At 36.2% G+C, this 11,761-nt stretch overlaps 1 pseudogene across 1 annotated transcript in view; it reads left to right on the forward strand.

Moving 5' to 3' along the window:
* The window catches only part of LOC100947415, a 37,888-nt pseudogene extending 26,338 nt beyond the window's left edge, over window positions 1–11,550 (forward strand). Inside the window, exon 2 of the transcript XR_001161008.1 lies at window positions 11,141–11,550. The product of XR_001161008.1 is annotated as a 39S ribosomal protein L27, mitochondrial pseudogene (transcript). The remainder of the gene's footprint in view (window positions 1–11,140) is intronic.
* The last annotated feature ends 211 nt before the right edge of the window (window positions 11,551–11,761 follow it).

Below are 11,761 nucleotides of genomic sequence, written 5' to 3' on the forward strand. Positions count from 1 at the left end.
GGGACTATATTTAATTAGACTTCTCAACTTTGTAATACTCTCAGTTGTGATTCAAACAAAAAAAATAAAACCCTGCAAATCACTTACATGTCTTTAAGCCGCACAAAGCAATACGTAGACTGTATTGTGACAGAAATTATAATTCAGAGCATTTCATTAGGAAAAGTTTCCTGGATGTTGATTTGAATATTATTTCAGTGTTAAATTAGAATAAGGTGATACCAGAAACCTAAGTTTAAAAGACCCAGTGACAGTTAAAAATATCTAAAATGAAGTACTGTGGCATTTTAAAATGAAGATTAACAAATCTGCCATCATACAAATCACCCCTGACACCTAAGGCTGGGCTGCTTCCCTTGTGCTGCCCAGTCACGACAATACCAGCTCCTGTCTCGTACCGAGAGTGGACCTTTCAAAGGGCTGACAGCTGATCCTCAGGAATCCAAAAGGAAATATCAAATAAGTGTTGTTACTTATCCACCTATGAGGCTTCCAGGAAGACCAGGGGAATATGAAAGGCTCAATATTGCTGGAAATTCACTTAATGCACTCTGTCCTCCTCCCCAGTGTCTACACAGGCATGATTTAGGAATACAGGTTCCATGTCTTGATTTAGAACGGAGATCTTAATCACTATAAAACCCCTGCGTTGGCAGGCCTTTCCTGTTATCTTCACAAAGACTTCGGCAATAACAGGCACTCAGTTCCTCACAATGCTCGCAGAATTACCTTATGGGTTTTTGGACCAGCCATTCACTTTTTGCAATTTGCATTTAGACCAATTGGAGATAAGATCTGGTGCTTTGGGAAGCAGGTGTTAAGAGACCCAACCAAAAGTAGAGCTTTCTGAGGGCAATCAATTTTATTGCAGTACACTGTTTCTCTTGCTATTAACAGCTGCTCCGAGGATAGTGGGGAAGCTACCCTGCAGAGCGGACTGGAGTCAGAGGATGGAAAATCCACCTCATTTCCAGGCTGAAGGGTCCCACATTAAAAGACCATAAAGCTAAAGTCATTGAAATAGTAGCTCCAGGGGCACATTAACTTTGCCTTCTCACAGAATATCCCTTAATATAGAGCTCAAAGACAAGTTTGTTGTTTTACCATTCGACACAACATAGCAGGTTTTTATATTTGTTTTTCTGTCTCAGACATTTGTGTTTAGTGAAACACACACACAGTTGGACTAAATGAAGAAAAATACCATGCCATTACTAATTATATATGTCAAAGCCACTGTCCGTGTAAAGCTAACACTGGCAACTGGAAGCCTTTGCAGAGCATTTAAAATACTAAAATGGACATTTCATCGTTTACGTGGAGGGAAAAATTTATTGCAATACATATTGCTACAAACTTTGTGAGGCTTTAAAATTTCTGGATTGTTGATTTTGGAACATGTCTGTCCTGGAGGAATGCCTTAGAGGAGCAAATTTGGACTATAAATTAGTCTTTGAACAGACCACTGAGTTAGACGGTTGGATGCTTGTTTGCTAGAGTATTACAGTTCTTACAGACAGACTCAGACTGATTCAAGGACTGACTGTTCCTGCTGCTGTCAGTTGGATGTTTCCTTCAGAGACCCCTTGAGAGATGTAGCTTATGGGTGCCACACAGTAACTGTAAACGACTTGGGGAAAAGAGGAGAGAGCAGGATTTTAAAATATGTCTGGCAGCTCAAGGATCTGGTTTGAATGCCAAGTAGCAGCTGAGACAACTGTGTTAGGGCTTTACATTCCCAAAGGGGAAGGGATTTTTAAAAAAAGACAGCTTGGTTCCTATCTACTTTTTTGAAACTAGATAATGCAATGCCTCTGAACAAAATCATTATTGGGAGGTTTTAAAAATAATATATGAGAATATTTCATGTCCAGGACAAATGAAAATACTAAATTTACTATCAGTGTGCCTGGCCAAATGAAATTATATAAATCTGGCTACATAATGTGGGGAAATTTTGATGTTATATCCCAAAGATACCATAATGTTTAAACTACCTGAATTATTGTATTCAATTATTATAATACCTTCTACAGTAGAGACATTGGTGTAGGAAGGTATTTTACAGGATTTTAAAAGTGGGCCTGCAATATTAAAATATCAGTATCATTTTTAAGCCATTATTTTTAGTAATATTATATTATTAAGGTCATTAACATTAGATATTTAAATAGAAAATTAGACCATCAACAAAATAACTCATCAGCTGTTTCATATAGAAATTAAAAAATTAAAATTAATTATAAGCAAAAAGTTAGTGTAAAATAACTTTCTTTGACATTTCAAAATTTAAAAAAAACTTAGATATAATTTTTTTCTAAAAAATTGACTAACTTGCAAACTTAGAAACGTATGTGACACTTGGACAAGGGATTTTTCTAAATGTTTTTAAAGTTGTTGTAACATACTGGTTTGGCTAGGTGGGATTTGAACAATTTGTATACATTGAATCTTAGTAATCTCATTGTAAAGAAAATCAGAAAGTCATCTTAACATATACTGTACTTTCCAGCTTCAAAACAACAATTTTGACTTCCAGCAGATGCTACTTCAGTTTTAAGAACACAAATGAGCTTTTGGCTAAGGTAAGAGCATCCGCTTTAAGGACACTTGTCATGGAGAACAATCTGATGTGATATGTTTTGGTGCAAAGGAGGAGTTCTAAGAACCTGCCCCTGACTGGGCCCGGGTGGTGCCCTGAGGTGAGTCAGCACTCCCTCATCTACTCCAGCCGTCAGCCCTGCTCCTCCTTCCTTTTGTATCTGTCTGGCTCTAAGTCCTGTGGCTCATTAGCAAGGCAGCAGCTGTTGGATTGTCTTCCTGAAGATACTGAAGCCTCAAGGCTGAAACTTCACAGAAAGGGAAATACTAATTTGTAAACATCATCACCCTTCAATCACTTGGTGCCGAAGTCATGGGGGAAACCCGGAAGTGATTTGTAAACACACTATCATACAGAAGTATCTTCTGTTTCACACCTTTTGTTCCGTCTAAAGGGAGAACAGGGTCCAGATGCTTATGCAATTCTCACCTTATCCCCACACGTTTTGAAAATTGCAAAAGGGCAAGGGTGGAAAGCAAAAATACTTGGGTAGGTATGATGCTTACCATATGTACCAGCCTTCAAATAATTTCCATCAAGTATTAAAATATTCCAAAAATTTCAACATTTTGGCCTCAAAAAAGCCTCTTCCATATTGACGCTCATACCTGAAAGCAGGTGTTTTCTATTTTACATCTTCATTAGTTTGGAAAATACAGTCCAAAGGGTTTTGGCAGAAAACTTGTGACTCTAGGGCACACTATGAAAAGTCTCTCATAGAATTAGTGTAATCATTTAGACCCACCTGGCACAAATATATTGTTTGGCACACAGTAGGTGCTTAGTTAATGCTGATTTTGTTTGATTTAGCTCATTGATGAATGCCATATGGTTAATGATTGATCGTTATCATTGTATACCCCTGAAGAATATAGTCTCACTAAAATTTGAACTAAAAAAATCATGATTTTTACAAGTAAAAATTATAAAATAATCAACAAAAATAGATACTGTATTTATTGTAAATAGTAAAGTTTATCTTAAGTAATTTTATATACATTGACACAGAGATACACACACTTGACATAACTGCAAGGTTTATAAAACTCATATAGTCCCAATGTGTCTTCATCAGCTTTGCCCTACAGCTGAGATGTCTGACACTTCTGCATCAGATACTGCATTTTCAGAGGGTCCTTTATGAATAGAAATACATTACACAGACTATATAGCAGCTTATCATGTTAGCCTTCATTATCTCATTTGGTAAGGATAGATTGTGTTGTTTAGCTTTCCACTATAGATTAGGAAAATGAAAAACATATAATAGCATGACTAGTTTTTGAAGGAGTCTGTGGAGTTTGAGTAAAGTTATAAACATAGTAAGTATTCTGATCTGATTTACATAATTGGGTGATAGAGATAGATCCTCCCGGCAGCCAGAGGGCAACCTCATGAGGACACTTGGTTTCTGTCAGGGATTATTCAGAAAAAAAGAACAACTATAAAAACAAGCTTTCTCCTATGTCATTGTTCTGAGATGAATTTGTGTTCCTTCCCCAAATTCTCATGTTGAAGTTTTCACCACCAGTACCCCAGTATGTTACTACATTTGGAATAGAACCTTTAAAGGTATAATTAAGGAAAAGTGAGGTCATATTTATGGACCCTAACCTAACATGATTGGTGTCTTTATGAAAAGAGGAGATCAGGGTACAGACACATAGAGGGAAGACCACATTAACACTCTGAAGAAAAACAGCCAACTCTTAGACCTAATGGCATATTACAAAATTAATAATTTCAAGCATAATTTAATACAATAAAGTCAAACCAAGTAACAGTTAAAGATAACATGTTATAGGTCTGCACTCTACCCTTGGCAATAAATCAAGACTCTATCTCAAACAAACAAAAAAGATACCATAAACTTGAAGTTAAGAAGAAAAAGATACCCAAATTGGAAGAAAGGCTCCAAAAGACAAAGTCAAAAAAGTTGTGAATATAATAGTTTAAACAAAGAAAAATGAGACAAAGGAGGAAAACATGAAGAAACAAATAGTGTGTATTCACAGTTGACCTGAGAGATATACAATGGGAAAAGCTGTCATAATGTTCTGAGTCACAGATAAGACAAGGTAGCCAAATTATAACCAGGAGGACTCTATCTTACTTTCTAAGGATGTAATTACAAGAAAAGATTTTTCTTTAAAGAACCTACCTTAGAAATTTTGCAGAAAAAATCATTTCAAGTCAATCAAAAAGATCAGATAATTGCAACATATTTTTAAAACACATAACCATATTATGTACTTACCCCATATAGTTCATCAAACTAGGCTCACAAAAGTGTAAATTGGAAAAGAATTAATTTCAATATACACTTGAGCACACCTTATATCATACTCATACAGTATGCTCAATTGCATGTTATAAATGATTTGTTAGAACAGTATAAAAATCTATATAGATAATCAAAATAAAGAGCTAAGGGATGAATATAGTATTCTGAGTTGGTTTATTTGGGGGCAGTGCCCGTAGATCAGTGGGTAGGGTGCTGGCAGCATGTATTGGGGCTGGCAGGTTCGAATCCAGCCTGGGCCTGCCAAACAACAATGACAACTACAACCAAAAAATAGCCAGGTGTTGGCATGCGCACCTGTAGTCCCAGCTACTTGAGGGGTTAAGGCAAGAGAATCACTTAAGCCCAAGAGGTTGAGGTTGCTGTGAGCTATGATGCCACAGCACTCCACAGAGGGTGACATAGTGACACTCGGTCTCAAAAAGAGAGAGAGAGAGAGTTTTGAAAGATTATTAAGTATGGTTAAAGTAGCTCTGCAAATCTTTTCTTAGGTATTTCTGAGCAAAAAAATAATAAAAGTAGTAAGCCCCACATCTACACCAACACATCTGCTTTTGGGATTTTGTGATGTGGGCTAATCTTACTGGAGTTAGATGGTATCTCAATGCCATGGAATATTATGCAGCCTTAAAGAAAGATGGAGACTTTACTTCTTACATGTTTACATGGATGGAGCTGGAAAATATTCTTCTTAGAAAAGTATCTCAAGAATGGAAGAAAAAGTATCCAATGTACTCAGCCTTACTATGAAACTAATTTATAGCTTTCTTATGAAAGTTATAACCCAATTATAGCCCAAGAAGAAGGGGAAAAGGGAGAGGGAGGAAAGGGGAGGGGGGAGGATGGTGGGAGGGAAAATAATTGGTAGGACCACACCTAACGTGCATCTTACAAGGGTACATGTGAAATTTACTAGGTGTAGAATATAAATGTCTCAACAGAATAACTAAGAAAATGCTGTGAAGGCTATGTTAACCAGTTTGTTAAAAATATTTCAGCTTGTATATAAAACCAGCACTTTGTACCTCACTATTGCATTAATGACACAGCTATGATTTAATTTAAAAAAAAAAAAAGGTAGTAAGCTCATCCCAGGACAAAAAATTGATCTCACTTCTTTATCCCAGAGCCTACTTCCCCATCATAGCAGTTACCCTTTGGTAAGTATTTTTAAGTTTTTCTACCTTGACTGTGAATTTGAAACTGAATTTGCCTTTTTCCATTTTGAACTTTTAATCTTTAAAACATTTCCTTGATAAATATTGTAATAAATTAAAATGTCTGTCTGGACAATTTCTGTACCACTAAAAGGTTGATTAGGATGAAGTACCTTGTGGAATATGTCATTTGGGAAAGTCAAAGAGCCATTTCAATCCAAGATCATCAGAAGGAAAAACAAAAAACAAAAGATGAAACTAGTAGTGAATGTTTTAAATAAACATTATTCTGGATCATCTACATGCTTTACAGAGTTACTATAGTGGTGCCACAAAATTAAATAGAGAAAGTAATTTAGTACAATGCTGATGCTGCAAAGGAAAATGAGGATTAAAAAAAATGCACCTGTGATAATATGATTATAAGTTTAACTAAACATCTTAAGATGCCTGAGATAGTCTATTCTCATTTTTAGGATAGCATTGTTCAAAAGCTTACTGTATCTGTGGCAGTATGTTAGATGTCTCCCAGAGATAATCTTCAACCTTGGAAACACTACCACAATTGTATAATGGATATTGTTACTCTCTCTGCTATTAACTGATAGATACAGGAAAGATGAACAATATTGGGAACGTTGTATATCTTTTCTTCTTCCTGGGAGCCATTGTTGACCTCTAACCAGACCTACCTTATAGAGTTTGCAGGTCTTACTCTATTTGAAAAATACTCCACAGCTCCAGAGTTTGAAAGGCTGAGTCTTTCTTCATAAATAAAAAAATACAATTTTTATCCCCCCTATTTTGTTCTCTAGGTAACTTTATGAAGCATAACCTGCTATAGCTTGTGTTGGCAGATTTCATTCAAAACCTAACCTCTCAGTGACAGTAAGGCTCAGTCAACAAGGCCTAGCTGAGAAGTCATTCTTGGTATCTTAGTTGATCCATCCTGGGAATATCCAAATTTCCCATAAGACGATACTCTTCCCAGTAAAGTCGTGATTCTTATCCTTAGCCATGTATTTTTAAAAGTACCTATTCAAAACATAAATATCTTCATTTTCTGAAAGAAATTTTATAGCTTTAATAAGTCATCTGAATAATACACTAGATTATGTCCTTAGGAATTTTTCTTGAGCATTTTAATAATATATTGTGAGATTTCTCATCCAACCCTTATCTTTACAATAATATTCAGTCAAGGGAGATTTCTTGGCTGCAAAATCTGATGTTTTCATGTTTATTTTATAGCTTGTTTGGATTAAGACACTGTTAAGCCCTTTACTGAAATTCCATAATGGATTAAAAAGATAATTTCTCAAAGTGCCTCACGAACACTCAAGAGTGTCTGAAAGCTGAGAGAATCAAGATGCATGACATCTAATTGATAAGGATATAACTGGTGTTCTACTAAGGAAGGATTATCAAATTTACCTGAAGCACCCATAAAAGTTTCTTTTAATCTACAAAGGCTTCACAGTCTCTTCTTAGGAAAATTTATATTATCATTGTCATTTTCAAACTTTAAAGTATTTCCCTGAAGCCTTATTAACATAGAGTTAACCAAATGCATGTGCTAAAAGTGAAAGAAATATTAGGAAGATGGTTTTATTTTGTCTCCAAAATTGCAGCCCATTTGAGGTGACCAAACAGAGAAATGGTGACCTCCAATGACAATTAGGCCATATGAAAGTTGCAAGATGACTTTTATTCTGCTTAAAGCTACCAAAAATAGGTCGGCTGGCCAAAATGCCAAATGATAACTATATGATAAGTGTGTCTTACTTTTAGTATAAGTATTGTATGCTGTTAAATATTTAAATAGAGAATGTGTATATTTATATGTATACTGTATATCAGATTTAGAGTTGTGGACCCCAAATGTTTTGATCAATTGTTAAAAGACTTGATTTGTTAGAATAGGGTAATTTAGTAGAATCTTACTACATTTCAGCTTATTTACTTACTTGGAAATAGCCCAATTAGAACTCTAAAAAAATCCCTTTGCAAGTGATCAAATAAAAGAAAATTGCTAATTTTAACAATTTATTTTTTACTTACATTAATATCATACAGAATGATATAATAAGAAAAAAAATTCAATTTTTAGATTGAAAAAGAAAGACGCAAGTTAAATATTTCCCTTTCAATCAAAGTGCCATGAACTTGAAAGGATTTGCAAAGTGGAAACAGGTGTAGTCAACTGTTGGAGTATTTTTAAAATTGTTTGACACGTTATAATGGTGCGATCCAAAGCTGAAACTTGACATTACTATAAGCATTGAAAGATCATAAATCACTTCAGACAGCACACTGTGGGCTTAGTTCTTTCACACTGAAAGGACTTTGTACCTGTGATATTATTACATATTAGGAAAACGAAAATAATATCAGGTTTAAATAAGAAGATGAAAATTTAACTTTTGTACCATATGTTCAATACATTACACATTATTCTATATTATTTTTAAAGCAATCAAAAATTCTCTCCATTTTAGCATATTTAGAAAATATTTAGAAATATTCTCTCCATTTTATTAAAGACTGAACGCTTTGAATGATGATTTAAAGTGGCCCACATATACATTCATTACTGATGAATGTTTTAACTGATACATAATTAAAATTGCAAAGGAAACTGGGTAAAACAGAAAACTTTATGATAATTTTGTTTTTGTCACTAAGAAAGGGCAATTTCACATAAGGTTTGAAAGTTCTACTTTTTAAAATGGCTTTTTGCAAAGGCGCCTAGTTTTTTTGGTTAAATGAAAGCAATCCTACGGCAACTTTATCGCCATTATTTCAAAGTGATACTATGAGTATAAAACAGTCCAGCTCAGGAGCTCAGGGAGGCAGGGTGCTGGCTCCTTGCCCTGCTTTCTACACTGATGTTCTCAATTCAAGTGCAGTTTGTCAAAAATTAGCAGTTGTGCTGAATGCTTAAGATCGCTTTATAGTGGCTTAAAAGCAATTTGTATTGGCTTTCGTGATAAGTAACAAGAATAAATTAAACCTATTTATTTCCATCAAAAGTAGATATTTCATATGAGGCAAAAATTTTGAATCATTAAACAAATTTAGTTAAGCAATTTGCTTCAGGTTAACCCAAAATGTGTTGTTGAAAGCATTGCTCATGGCATACACATTGTATCAAATTCTCAAAGAAATAATGCAAGCAATTTTAATGTTATTTTATTGTTGTTAACATTCACCTGTTTGGGTTTGTCCCCTCTCCATTCCCAAGAGAGTCACTGTTGAGTGTTCGCTAATTCTTAGGTTCACCACAGTCAGATATTATGCTAAGTGTAAATAAAACTCCATCATTTAGATATTTTTAACGTTGACCTGTGCTTTCCTCATGGCCAATGACACTAATGACACATGCTATCACCTGATATTTTTTCGGTTTTCTAAAGAATCTCTTCCTGTTATTATTTTTTCAAGATCTGAACACATTTCATGGACTGAAGGCATCCAAACAGTCTCTAGCAGGAAAATACAGAGCACACAATCCTTTAAAAATGCACAAAATAACAGACGGAATTTATGACCACAAATGAAGGGAAAGATGAAGGAAATATACAAATTATAAGCTTCAAGAAACACATAAATCTTTATGAAGTCTTATCATAACTCAGACAGAATGTTATCCTTTCAAAATCTGCCAGATCACGCCAGACATCAGACCCGGTTTTAAAGCTCAGGTGCTTTGAAGTTGTTATCTTTGAAGTCCTCTTAGCATTGCAGGTTTGCTTATTCCTCAGATCATAGCAAATTCTACGTCAGGTCTGTTGTCCTATTGTTTCCCTATGTCAGTTACTGTTTCTTCTTCTCTTTAATACAAAAATCCACACTGTTTTTCTCTAGGATAAATAATTTGAAAATTTTAAGCACTTTTTCATAAAAACATCCCATTTATAAACAATAATAAACTGGACTCGGTCAATGGCAAAGAAAAAAAAAAACTTTTTCCTTTCCACCTCTTCCTTTAAACCCACTCTGCCTGTGCAGTTTTTGATGCCTGTAGATTTTGGCCAGAATGTACAGTCTTTCTGGTTCTCTTGTATTCGTTTACTTATCCTTTCATTCGAAAATTGATTCAAATATCTACTAAAGTGCCAAGTGCTATTCTAGGTGCTTAGACATATCAGTGAACACAGCCAAAGATTCCTAAGGAGCTTATATTCTAGCTGGGGAAAGGCATTGAAAGTGAATAATTCCATGGAAAAGATGAAAATTAGCATCCAGAAGATCCAGGCTGGGTTTGAGAAGGAGTAGGGAAGGTTGGAGGGGTGGGTGAGCGGGATTTAGCATTAATTATGGTGATCCAGGCAAGCCTCACTGAAATAGTGAGCTCTAGACATGGAGGTGAGGTTAGCCCAATCACTATCTGGATGAAGAACATTCCAGAATAAAAAGAGTAAAAACTTTAAAACAGAAATATATCTGGTAGGCTCATACAACATCAAGGAAGCCAGTGAGCTAAAGCTGACTGAGCAAGTGTAGATGGTAGCCAGAGTTGGGGTGGGGTGGGGCAGAAGGCAGGACAGGAGAGACCACATTGGCCATTTTCTGGATTCAGGCTTCTCATCTGAGTGAAATAAGGACATGAAATATTAGGACTCATATTTTAGAAGGTCAACTCAGGATGCAGCAGGAGACGATGGTGGGCTCAGACGATGGAGGTAATAGTGGAGGATGAGTTCTGAAAACAGAGCTATTGTCCTTACCTGACAGATTAGACATAGATGGACTGACTTATAGGATGGGAGAGAAAGAAAGAAGCTACGTATTGTTCCGAGGGTTAATTCCTGAAGAACTATTAGTATGAAAGTGGAGTACATTGGGGAAAGGCAGCAGGGAAATAAGAGAGTATGTTTGGCAGAATATTTGAAATTTTAAAAAGTTTTAAACACATTGTCCTATGGAAATCAACTAGACAGCCAAGTGGATATTCTAAGTAGAAAATTACGCATATGAGTATATAGTTTGAAAGCACAATATGGGCAACAGAGTTAAATAACTGGGGAGTCATTAGTTTATAAGTAGTATTTAAAGTTAGGAGATTGGTTTCTGAAGCCAGAAGTGAGCCCCTGCTGAGCCCCTGTCCAGCTACAGCTCTCGCCATCAGAAATGCATCCAAGAAGACAGGTGGCAGCTCCAAAAACCTTGGGGGAAAGTCATCAGGCAAACGCTTTGGCATCAAGAAAATGGAAGGTCACTATGTTCATGCTGGCAACATCCTGGGGACTCAGCGCCATTTCCGCTGGCACCCAGGTGCCCATGTAGGGCTGGGGAAGAGGAAGTGCCTGAATGCCCTGGAAGAGGGGGGTAGTCCGCTACACTAAGGAGCTCTATGTGCCAATCCCAGACTCAGAGGCTGTGAATCTGGTCACCAGCTGCCCAAGGACTCTGTGCTCTACAAGACTTTTGTCTACATGGTTCCTGCCAAACCTGAGGTTACTTTCAAACTGGTGGCTGTGCTTTGATGCCATTGGACAGTGTTTGGAGCCCAGGTGACAGAAGCTGAGGGTTGAGATGATGATAAGGCCTCCTGAGGAAGAGATGTACTTGGTGGACATGTCTCTGCAGGAGATTCTGTGAAGTGACTGCCGAGAAATTCTTTGGGGGACTTGACCTGGGGCCAAAAATAAAGTTACCCAGTCACAAGCCTGTGCTACTTGGGTACAAAATAAACAA

The sequence above is a fragment of the Otolemur garnettii genome, unplaced genomic scaffold (genome assembly GCF_000181295.1).
Source record: "Otolemur garnettii isolate 467f Iridium unplaced genomic scaffold, OtoGar3 scaffold00009, whole genome shotgun sequence".
In the NCBI taxonomy this organism is placed as follows: Eukaryota; Metazoa; Chordata; class Mammalia; order Primates; family Galagidae; genus Otolemur; species Otolemur garnettii.